This window comes from Branchiostoma belcheri, unplaced genomic scaffold, assembly GCF_001625305.1.
Source record: "Branchiostoma belcheri isolate BF01 breed outbred unplaced genomic scaffold, Haploidv18h27 scaffold9, whole genome shotgun sequence".
NCBI classification, from domain to species: Eukaryota; Metazoa; Chordata; class Leptocardii; order Amphioxiformes; family Branchiostomatidae; genus Branchiostoma; species Branchiostoma belcheri.
In genome coordinates this window covers 5,433,851-5,445,103 of record NW_017804575.1, presented here as the reverse complement: position 1 = coordinate 5,445,103, position 11,253 = coordinate 5,433,851, and the positions used below count along the sequence as shown (strand labels likewise).

The 11,253-nt window shown below is 39.4% G+C and overlaps 1 protein-coding gene and 1 long non-coding RNA gene across 2 annotated transcripts in view; one reads left to right on the top strand and one right to left on the bottom strand.

The window, feature by feature from the left end:
• LOC109487784 (CMP-N-acetylneuraminate-poly-alpha-2,8-sialyltransferase-like) overlaps positions 1–11,253 on the bottom strand; it is a 20,289-nt gene that overhangs the window by 7,754 nt on the left and 1,282 nt on the right. The window lies entirely within an intron of this gene.
• LOC109487785 lies at positions 4,666–7,106 on the top strand. The gene is made up of 3 exons (XR_002141279.1): positions 4,666–4,741; positions 5,459–5,486; positions 7,061–7,106. It is a non-coding gene; the product is annotated as an uncharacterized LOC109487785 (long non-coding RNA).

Here is an 11,253-nt window from a genome sequence, read left to right as displayed (position 1 = left end):
CAGCTTGTTAGGCCAGCGAAACAGGTCGTCTCCGTATTTAACATAAGGCCATATGCAACAGGTGCATTTTAACCTCATCACGGCAGCATTATTGCTTCTCTGCGTTGCAAAATTCAGATTTTAAGGAGTCCCTTTCCACCCACCTGACTTTACCATGCAACAAAACCGCCACCTAGCGGTGATAGCTGGAATAGCAGGAGGGGTGGGATGGACGGCTATTGTTAATCTCCAAGCAGATCATACGTTGGCAGGGCCGCATCCATTGGCCAGAGGAGTGTCCATACTTCGTGGCTACTTGACACTCCTTTGGCCAATGGATACTGCCTTGCCACCGTATGATCTGCTTGGAGATTTGGGGTATCGTTCCTATAGCTTATAGTTCCCCACAGTGAGTCCTTGGTGTCGTGCATTGATTGTAATTATTGATAGCGGATCTGTTTTCGCGGAAGGGCGCGTGACACCACTCACTCAGAGGATTAGCCTGGATGCCAGACCCAAAGCACACTGGACACAAAATATCTGTGTGCAAGGGTCTGGCAGGGTCTCTTAGGAAAGGCTCTCGAGCAAAGGGTGGGAGAAGCTGTGATTGATGACCCCTCACACCACAGGTAGCCTGTTACATGGTATCACCATTGGTCAGCAGGAGACAATCTTGGGCTCAACAGTTAATCATTAACCAGTCAACTTTCTAGATGTATTTGGAGTTTATTTTCCAAAATAACAGCAAAACTTAATTTAACAGTAGAAGTAGTGTACAACCCAGGCTTTCCTGTTTGTTTAGGTAACAGTCCTCTAACACATTAGGACAAAATACACCTTATCTACAGTTTTATCTCATCTGCTGGTGAAGATTCAAAGATCCAGCTGGGACTCTTTAACCAATCATAGCAGAGGTGTAAAATTGCTTCCTGCTGTGCCACCAATGGGGCCTTACGCTCAGATACTGAGCGTTCGAGTGGCAGGTCTATCTGACCCTACCAGGCCCAGGCTCACTGAGATATTTGTGTCCAGTGTGCTATGGGTCTGGCATCCAGGCTATCAGAGGATCGCCCCTCTCACGTAATACTGCACACTCGTGCTGTGGGAATCATGTAAACAGTACACAACTGCAAGTTTCTTTTTTTGTCAACCTCCGCATTTAATTGTCCATCGCCTAACTTTGTTATTTCTTATATCGTTTGGACCACTACCGTAGTGTTACTGACCACAAAAATAAGATTTTCTTTGATCTTCAAGGACATTTAGAAGTCAAGCCCCATATCTCATATGTTTCCAAGTTCTGAACGTTACAATATAGCCGTGCATTCAACATAACTTTTACTCACGTACTACTATTTTCTATAACCATGTATCTGCATTTGATGAAAAATCGGTGTTTTACATTTACCAAGGACAAAGTGCGTAATTTGATATATATAAAATAGACTCCTACCTATCCCATCCCATCCCATCATGACATGGATGTGCAAATCGCACAGGCATGGAGTGCTCTTCACTCATTACATAAGATTTGGAAAGCGCCCATTAGAAAACAAACCAAGATCAAAGTGTTTAAGGCATGTATTGAAACAATTCTTTTGTATGGGTCAGAATCATGGATTATGAATATGTCACATTCTAGAAAACTAAACGGAACATACACGAAGATGCTGCGAGTAGTTTTCAATACACCATGGTGGAAACATACTACTAATGAACAGTTATACGGTTCGTTGATGAAGGTTAGACATCCAGGTAAACGATACTCGTAAGAAAATTCAAACTCTACTACATTGTACTGGATCAGTTACGGATTTTTATTTATTTCCGGACGTTTCGAGTGACATCCATCACTCTTCTTCAGCGTCACAAATGAACAGAGAACCGAATCACTCTTATATACAAGTAACTAGAAAAACCGGTTAAACAACAAGGTCTGTAAGAAACTTTATCATGTAAAACGGTTAACTCAATATGCAGGTACATGTGTAATTAGAAGTGGGGACTGCGCATAGAACTCTCAAGCACATGGGACCCCGCCCTGCCACAGCCCAAGGGACAGTAATCATTTCCTATGGTAATTTCTTACCATCACGGTGGTCAAAATAGGGCCCCGATCTCCCCACCTGCAGTAGAACCCGAACCATGTTCGATCTGACGTAATTCGAATAGAACGGTGTTCGAAATGGGGTCACCCGCGGTCATTTACAGTAAACCTGGGTCTTCCGGCCCCTTTTTACATGTGTACCTCCTAACAGAAAAAAAATCCACCTTTTAGAAAATATAAGCCATTTCCTGGACAACTACATGCCTGCCTTCATTTTGTAGTGGGCTAGAACATGAAACGAAGCTACTGCCGTTATCGTGGGTGACCTTGAAGATCGTAATGCTTGTACTCACTAGCCTAAATAAACACGGCTCATATTCATGCCGTATGACATGCGTGCAAAACTCGTTTAAGATTGGAAGCATGGAGAGTCCAACATATCTCATTGACGGCTCAAAATGACCGTAACGGGTTTGTCCAGAATCGTGTCTTAGGGATTTTCGAAAAAGGACCTTGATCTTGAATTATGAGCAATTGAGTGTGAAAAATGTAAAAAAATTCCGTTTTTTCACATTTATGTCGACAAAAACTATACTTAAAATCAGAAATTGAAAAATTCCTAAGACATGATTTTTGATCTTATTCTTAGTCGTCGAAAAATATAAAAATCGGGGATTTTTAGTAATATACGTAGCCAATCTTAAACGATGTTTGCCTAAAAACATGACTCGGACTGTCTCGGACTGGCTTTCCAAATCCCGAAAAATATCGTCTTTTGGAGCGAGATTTTTTAAAATTAGTAATCTAACGTAAACAACTAGCATTAACCCTCAACAGTACACCTTCCCGGACTGATTAATCTGTACACCTGGGGTCCGCGTGGACCCCAGAACAGTTTTTTGCTAATTTTTAGAAATTATCAACATGCTACCAGCTCAATTGTTTTGCAAACTGATGTGGGAACCTCTGTGTCCACATTACATACAAAAATCATACATTTTGAACTTTTTCTATTTTTTGGTGAAGAAAAGAAGACAAGAAGAAATACCCGATTTTTAAACCCATTTTAGACTGAAGGGGCTTTTGAGGCCCAACTTTGATCTCAGATAGCAGCTAAACGGCTTGCGCTAGAAGTATCAAATTTGGAGACCTTTCCTAAAATGTCTCTGGAAAAGAGTTCATATTAGTTTAGTACTAGTAAGTTGATGTTTTTTTTGTGTTGCCATGGCAACGGGTTTCTAGCAGGGAGTTTTTTTAAAAATAGAAGTAATTTTGGTTTAAACATAAAAATTTTCTGAGTTTTATATTAAATTACACTTCTTTTCAAACATTAATAACATCTTACATAATTAAATATAAGTTAAATCATTTAATATGCATAGAATATGCTAATTTGATGACGTCATTGGTCAAAATCCAATATGGCGGACTATATTATTAGCTCTGACGTCATATGACGTCATAATTACACCAAAGTTATTAAAATTTAATTCTATTACTATACCATTCTCTGAAAACTTGGTAGACATACGATGAGTGCATAAAAACATATAAAAACGGAAATAAGGTAATGTATAAGAGCGCCAGTGTATCCATTATGATCAAGAGCCGGCTGGGGTCCGCGCGGACCCCAAAAGAAAATCAGATATAATTTTTTTCTATAAAAGGTAGAAACGAAGTTTTCTGCATTGTATTGAGAGTCAACTTTGTGGGTGACAATTACCTAAAATTTCAGAAAAAAATCTTTAGAAACAAAAAAGATATTACAGAATATATAGTGCTGGGGTCCGCGCGGACCCCAGGTGTACTGTTTAGGGTTAAACCTATGTGAAGACGATAATTTCATTTTATTTTGACGGAATTTACCCTTCAATACTATTTGTTTATTTTCAAGTGTTTTACGGGTAGTCCCAAACTGGCCAAACTTGCGTCTTGTAACCCGATACGTTTTCGAACCCCCCTAGCAATGGGAAAGAATACCGTAGTGATAGACCGCCGTGCATAGGAACCTTCCTTACGTGACAAAGACTCTTACGGTTGTTGAACAGGTTTTTCTACTTCTAATTACCTGCATATTGAGTTAACCGTTTTACATGATAAAGCTTCTTACAGACCTTCTGCCGATTCCAGTGACCGGCAAATCGCTACGATATGTATGGACAGACGTTTAATCATGTTTATAAAAACGTTGTAGAGTTAAAGGGATCTTGGAAAAAATTTTTACCTAGGCCCTCCCCCAAGTTAAAATATTTTTTCCTAGGCCCTCCCCCCGGTTCTGAACTTTCAAAATAATCCCATTGTAGAGAAATTTAACGAGATACTGGGGTAGAAAAATCGCTACCTAAATGAAAGTTTTGCAAAACCCAGCGTTCTGATTGGCCGGCGCGGTCACGTGGGAGGGTTCCACTACCACCACCGCCTGATAATATATGCGGCGCGTCCACTATAACCGCGGGTGCTTTTCGTCGATTTTAGAACTGTCATAACTCCGGGTTGCGTGGGCGGAAAGATGTGAAAATTATACTGTACAGCCGGAAAGCCACGTACTGAATCGAACGCTTTTCGAACGAGTTTTCTTTGCAGAGCGTATCACTCCGCCGTCCATAGCAACGCCGTTGCTAAGGACAACATTTTCGCAGGCGGCGGGCTGAAATTTCATCCGAGTTGTTGACAGCCGATTACATCACCAGTTTCGGCCTCTGCGTCAAGATGGCGGTACGTATCAGAAGTGTATATCATGGGCTCTCCGTAGTATTCATATTTGAGGGGTATTCTATCAGTTTTAGTGTAGTTTTGTGATTAAACTTGGTGCACAGTGAAATGAACAAAATGGCCGCCCTGGACTGATCTGAATTTTCGTCTTATTTGAATTTGGGGGGAAACCCGTTTCGCCCTCGATTTTGCATATGACGATATGTGGATAAAATGTGTTGAACCTTTGGCTATCTCCCATTATGAATATCCTGTTGGTGCGAAGTCTGGATAGGTTTGCAATATAATGCCAACTAGGGTCCCTTTTTTAGGCCAATTTTATGGCTAAAACTCATAGTTTGTCGTTTGATTTCATTTCGGACATTGTTGCATAATTTGCGTATTTGCAAAAAATTCCCGCCAACTTTATCACGTGATGTCTGGTTGTCATACAAGAACAACAAAGCTGCATGACTGCTGCAAATTGTTACAATGTCTTGTCATGGTGTCTAAAGTTACAGCAAGACAAGCATGCCTGTACTACCATATCTAACGTTAGTGATTGATGATAAAAACAGTGCACAATATACATGTTTAGGCAGCTTGTGACATTTGTAGAAATTATAATAAATGGTTGAGCATGTAACTGTTATATCACTGATTATTGAAATAAAGCTAATGTTCATTTTAGTATTGAATTAAGAAAAAGGTGTGAAGGGGCTTCTTTTATTTCTGTTTCAGATCATCATAGGCTTCACAGACTAGATTGGTAAGTATCTGGCAAACCAAGGTTTAAAATGTTTAAACCGCCTTGGGCAAACCATGTCACCCTCTCTCCTGGCATGTTTAGAAAATTATTACTAAAATTCAAAGAAGGACAAGGACAAAGTGGGACTGTGCTCAAGTGTGGGAGGGCAACTAGCAAAGGTGCTTCGCACCTGTTTTGCCCTCCCTTTCACTTTGTGAAAAATTTAAATAAACAAATAAACAAATAAACAAAGTTACAGTCACATTAACAGCCCCACTTGACACTTAACACTAAACAAGTACTTTTCTCAGTGATGTATGACAGACAGTTGTGGCGAACTAACTTTGTATGCTCCACCTCTACGGAGGATGAATGATGATGATGATGATGAAGTACAACCAATACAAATATATAACTAAGAATAAAAGTGAAAACAAAAGTGTGCACTAACGTTATATGTTAAGAAAATGTCAGGAAGACCCTAGCCCCCAAAATTTGCCTCAAGTAGCATTGCGCCAGGTTTCTTGTAAGGTTGGAGAACTGTTTTTTGAAAGTAAACCAATACTTCTTGTGGATGATCTTTATGTAGAAATGTTAAGTTCAAGAAATGATTTGAATGTAAAAGTCAAAGTAATGTACTGATTATGACACATTCTACTGTGGTTGGACTCTTAAATGATTTAGTAAACTTTATTTTGGTTCAAAAAAGTTCTAACACCAAACATAGTTTAATGTTATACTATAGATTTTGTGATATTATAGAATCACTTCATTGGCAAGAGGTAACCATTAAAAAATATGATCAAGAGAATAAAGAGATCAAGTCTATTCAGTCTTGTTTTGCTTCTATGCTAAAAGATTTAAAGGATAGTATTAATTCTGGCCCCTGGTCTTTCTTTTTTATATATGAATATTGTGATTCATTAAGAATCCTCCAAATTTATTGATAAATTCCAACCTCCTTGCATGAAATTGTTAACCTGCATAAAACTGCAACCTCCCTGTTCCACATTTCTAAAGAAACAAATCCTGTTTGGAATTTTATTGTTGTGTTAAGTATGCAAAAGTCTGAAATTTCTTTTTCTGATTTTTAATCTTTGGACATTACTTTGCCTTTCTTAAGGATGAGACAAGCCATAGAAGCTCTAAGTTTCTTCCCTTATTTCCTTTATTGTCTCTGAACTCCACTGTAATTATCCTTTTCATATGACAAAATCTGAGTTGATTTATTACTATAGCCAATGTACTGATTTAATTTTACTGGAAGTCCCCGTGGGTGGGATGGGACTTCTATACAAGCTGTACAGTCCAAATCTAAATTACTTATTTCTTCTATGCCAACTTCAACATTTGATTCTGAATGTTCTAATTTACTCCATATTGATCAAAATCAGGAAATTCATGATGATTCTGATTCAGAAAAGACTTTTTTGATAGTGAGGATCAGGATGTTAATTTCATAGATGACATTTACATAGGCAGCTTGTCTGCATTGGATAACATTTCAGATTCAGAATTCTCTGATGTTGATTTACAAGTGAATTGGGTTTGGTGTCGTGTCTTACTTACATTTTTTTTATTCTTCCACCTTGCAGGTAAAAGCCACACCCAGTGGGATTGTCACCAGCAGGACACCAGGATGGTATATTGTATATTTAGCTTGAGATTATGGATATATATATATATATATAAGATGTATTATGTATTAAGATCTTAATTTCTATCTATTCTGTTTATTGTAATCTTAATACAATTTGAGATCATATTTAATAGTCGATTCAGCATTCAATGTCTACTGTAACTTTTGAGCATGTGTTAAGTAATATATGTACTGTAAAAGATGTATGTATACATGTACTGATCCAAAGTATTTGATATCCCAGTCAACAACAAAATGTACTACTTTGTTTTTTTGTTTGGTAATGAGATAAAGGTTGAAGCAACGTTAATGGCTCTTGGGTAATTTTGTGTATAATTGTTTGGATGTATGTGAGAGAGTTATGTTTAGGGATTTGACAACACCGAGCACTATTAGAAATATGCAAATGCTTTTGTGTAAAACTAGGGACATGAGGACCTGTTATCTTATTATAGTAAGCAGTACACATGGACTATACATGTAGATTGGATAACAGATCCAGGATAAACTTACCCATAATCACAGCATGCATGTTGCACTGTCCTGACTAGGTACCAGAAGCGTTGGGTTATGTCCATAGGCTATTTTTTTTACTGAGCCAGCAGGTCGATAAATGTAACTTTTCTTTAGTAACTATTTAAACCCAGCGCCATTCAAATCGAGAAAACGGATACAATAATTATTCTTTGAATTCTCCCCAATCATGAATCAATGTTTGAGGTATTCTAGTTCTAATGGTCCGCTTGCTCTAATTAGATGTGCGTTTTTCAAAGGTCAGGAAGCTACGAGAGTATAATGTTTCCTCGCGTTTAGGCAGACGCTGGTTTCGAGTTTTCAGACAGGCCGTATCTATCAAGGGACCACAAACATATATTCTGCCTGCAAAATAAAAGAACTTGTTTAGATATAAGATGAATTAACACCCAGTGTGGTCTAACTAAAAGTAGTTTAGACGTAGGTCGACAATAATAGCGATGTATGGTCATGTATAGGACATGTAGGAGAGGAGCGCGCTCCGTAGAACACACGTAGCTCGTCGGCCGCGGCGCCGGGGATGCGCGTTCTATTTGGGGAAAAATTCTGCTTTTTCCCGTAACATGGCCTCACGGAATTTCGGGGGAAACCCGTTTCGCCCTCGAAATCGTCTATAAGTCAAATACCATCAGAAAGATTAAGACTTGCTCTTTCTCACCCAACAAATTTCCTGTTGGTGCGAAATCTGCATCAAGGTGAAAATACACGGGGAAATTGTACTAAAATTGCCTAATTTCAGGTCATGATATCAAAAGGAGAAAGGTACATTCTCGGCTCAAAAATTCATGGGGAGCAAATTAGGAAGTCTAAATATTATGAATAAGTTACAATAAGGAAGTTATTTGATTGTATAATCGGTAAGCTTTCTTGTGAGGCGTGTCGACGCCCGGAGCCGTGGAACGGACTACTTTCTCTCGCGGAAGGAAAAGAGAAACGCATAGAACTCTCGACGTGGCTTTCCGGCTGTGTAAGATCAACATTCTTACAATGTAAATAGGAATACCACACACGCCCCAAATAAAATGACACTGAAGTCTAAACAAGGCACAGCTGCTACCGGCATTGCAAAAAGTGAATTCCCTAGGGGATGCATCGGCGGAATTTTTAGAATTCCTGGCACATCGATCGCAGTACTATACTAATGCGCCGTCCCCTGAGGACGTCGCAAAAAGAAGATTTGGAGGCGGCCATCAGAGAGGTGGAGCTCAGATGATTTGATAAACAACAAACAAACTTGCAATACTGTAATCATGGGAAATTTATACTTCTGTAAGGTATGAACACCTCAGGTATCATAGTTGCGAGACAGGTGGCAGGAGGGATAAAGCTGCCACGGCTCAGAGACGTCCGCCCCTCAGGGCGTTTATGGACGACGTGGCTAGCTTTCTGAGAAAGCCCCCTGTGCCAAACGCGTGTTGCGGAGACTAGAGTCGTTAGCACCGTCACGAATGGGCTCGGATGACTTCCAAACCCGACAAGCTTGAAGCTTGTTTACTCAGGTGGGGGAAAGTGAGAAACCAGGTTTTCTCAGTGAACGGAGGCTATACACAAGCGACATAGACGACTGAAAACGAAGATTCCACTACTGGAAACTGCAGATTGAAGGAAAAACGGCAACTCTTTGGGAATAAAATAACTGGGTGCCTATCAAGGCCGCCTTAGCTGGTAGGAATAAACTGACCCTGGCTGCGGCGACCCTCTTTCGTCGCACAAGGCCGGCCAGGCGGGGAAGGATTGCTAAGGTCTCGGCAACCAAGAATCCCCGGCGTCCCCGCCCGCCCCACTCACCATGGCTGAGCTCCAGAAGAAAAAAGAAGATTTGGAGGCGGCCATCAGAGAGGTGGAGCTCAGATGATTTGATAAACAACAAACAAACTTGCAATACTGTAGTCATGGGAAATGTATACTTCTGTAAGGTATGAACACCTCAGGTATATTGAGTTACCACCTCAGTTTACTGTATTTGGAGTTACCACCTCAGTTTACTGTATTTGGAGTTACCACCTCAGTTTACTGTATTTGGAGTTACCACCTCAGTTTACTGTATTTTCAGTTTACTGTATTTTGAGTTACCACCTCAGTTTACTGTATTTTGAGTTACCACTATAATTTATTCTCATTCTGACCTCCGACCTCTCCCTCTCTGGTTTGAGTTGCATTATCAATTTGTTTAATCAAGAGATTTTTGTTGTTAAATTGTTTCATAGTTGACTACATTAACTGATTATTAATTTGATTTCGAACTTAAGTTACCTTATGTTACTTAATTATGTTACTTTTATAATGTCAGTGATCACTCTAATTCGAACTCAGCTTATGTTACTTGATTATGTTGATTATTTTCAATTATTCAAATTATGTTAATATTGAGTTGAATTCTGTACAATTCTGTTGTTATAATTTTGAATTTTATGTGGACTCCAGGAAGAATAGTGGTCAGTTGAACACTAATGGAGATCTAATAAAACAAACAAAACAAGAGTTCCGAGATCTCATACCTCCATGAAATATGGGCTTGACATGTGAATGTTAATTTCTTCTTTAATTATGCAAATTACCTCCACATTAACATAATAAATGCATCGTGATGTTAACTTTTGATTAACTTACACATGTACCAAGTATGAAATTCCCATCATTTACCACTAAGGAGTCATAGAATTTTCGCATTAATTATGCAAATTAGGTCATCATTTGCATAATTGGTATCTGGTGATGTTCCATCTGCCATAGATTACATACTAGTACATTACATGTATGAAAGTACTATAATGCAAAACACTGTAATTATAGAATTTCCTCATTAATTATGCAAATTAAGTTCTCATTTGCATAATTTGGAGTTAATTATGTACATCTCTCTCTCAGCTACCTACCTACCAAAAATGATGAAAATACATTGTTTCTATCTGGACTTATTGGCTTTTAAAGATTTCGCCCGAAAGTCCCCTGCAGTTCCAGAACAAGCTGCTAGGGGGACCAAACCCACACCACTTATTCCTGACAGGACAATCTATCTGCCACCAAAAAATCAAGACCATAGCATATTCAGGACAAAAGATACAAAAACCGGAAGTTCAGTACCAAGGTCATCCACCAGGAGGCGTATATTTGACCTTGACCTTCGTCTTCCTAAGACCTACCAGCGTACCAAATATCATCACAATCCATAAAGGCGTTATGAAGTTATGCTGGCCGCAAATGTGCGGAGACACAAACACACAGACAGACAGACAGACAGACAGACAGACAGACGCAACAAAAACAATACCTCCATTTTCATGGAGGTTATAACACAGGTTGTTTGTTTTCAAACTCACAGCCATACAGTGGCACTGCCACATTTGCCCTGAAATAGGTCACCTATTCCCCTGAGGGAGCGCGCTGCCTCGCTGGGCATAGCCACATCTGTTACCCTGCCTCGCAAGTATAAAGTAGATTCCTCTCAGCCATGTCCTGACTCAACCTTAAACCGGAAGTGCTGCTGCAGTACCAAGACCATCCACCAGGAGGCCCATATTTGACCTTGACCTTCGCCCTCCTAAGACCTACCAGCCATACCAAATATCACCACAATCCATGAAGGCGTTATGGACTTATGAAGGTTCAAAAATG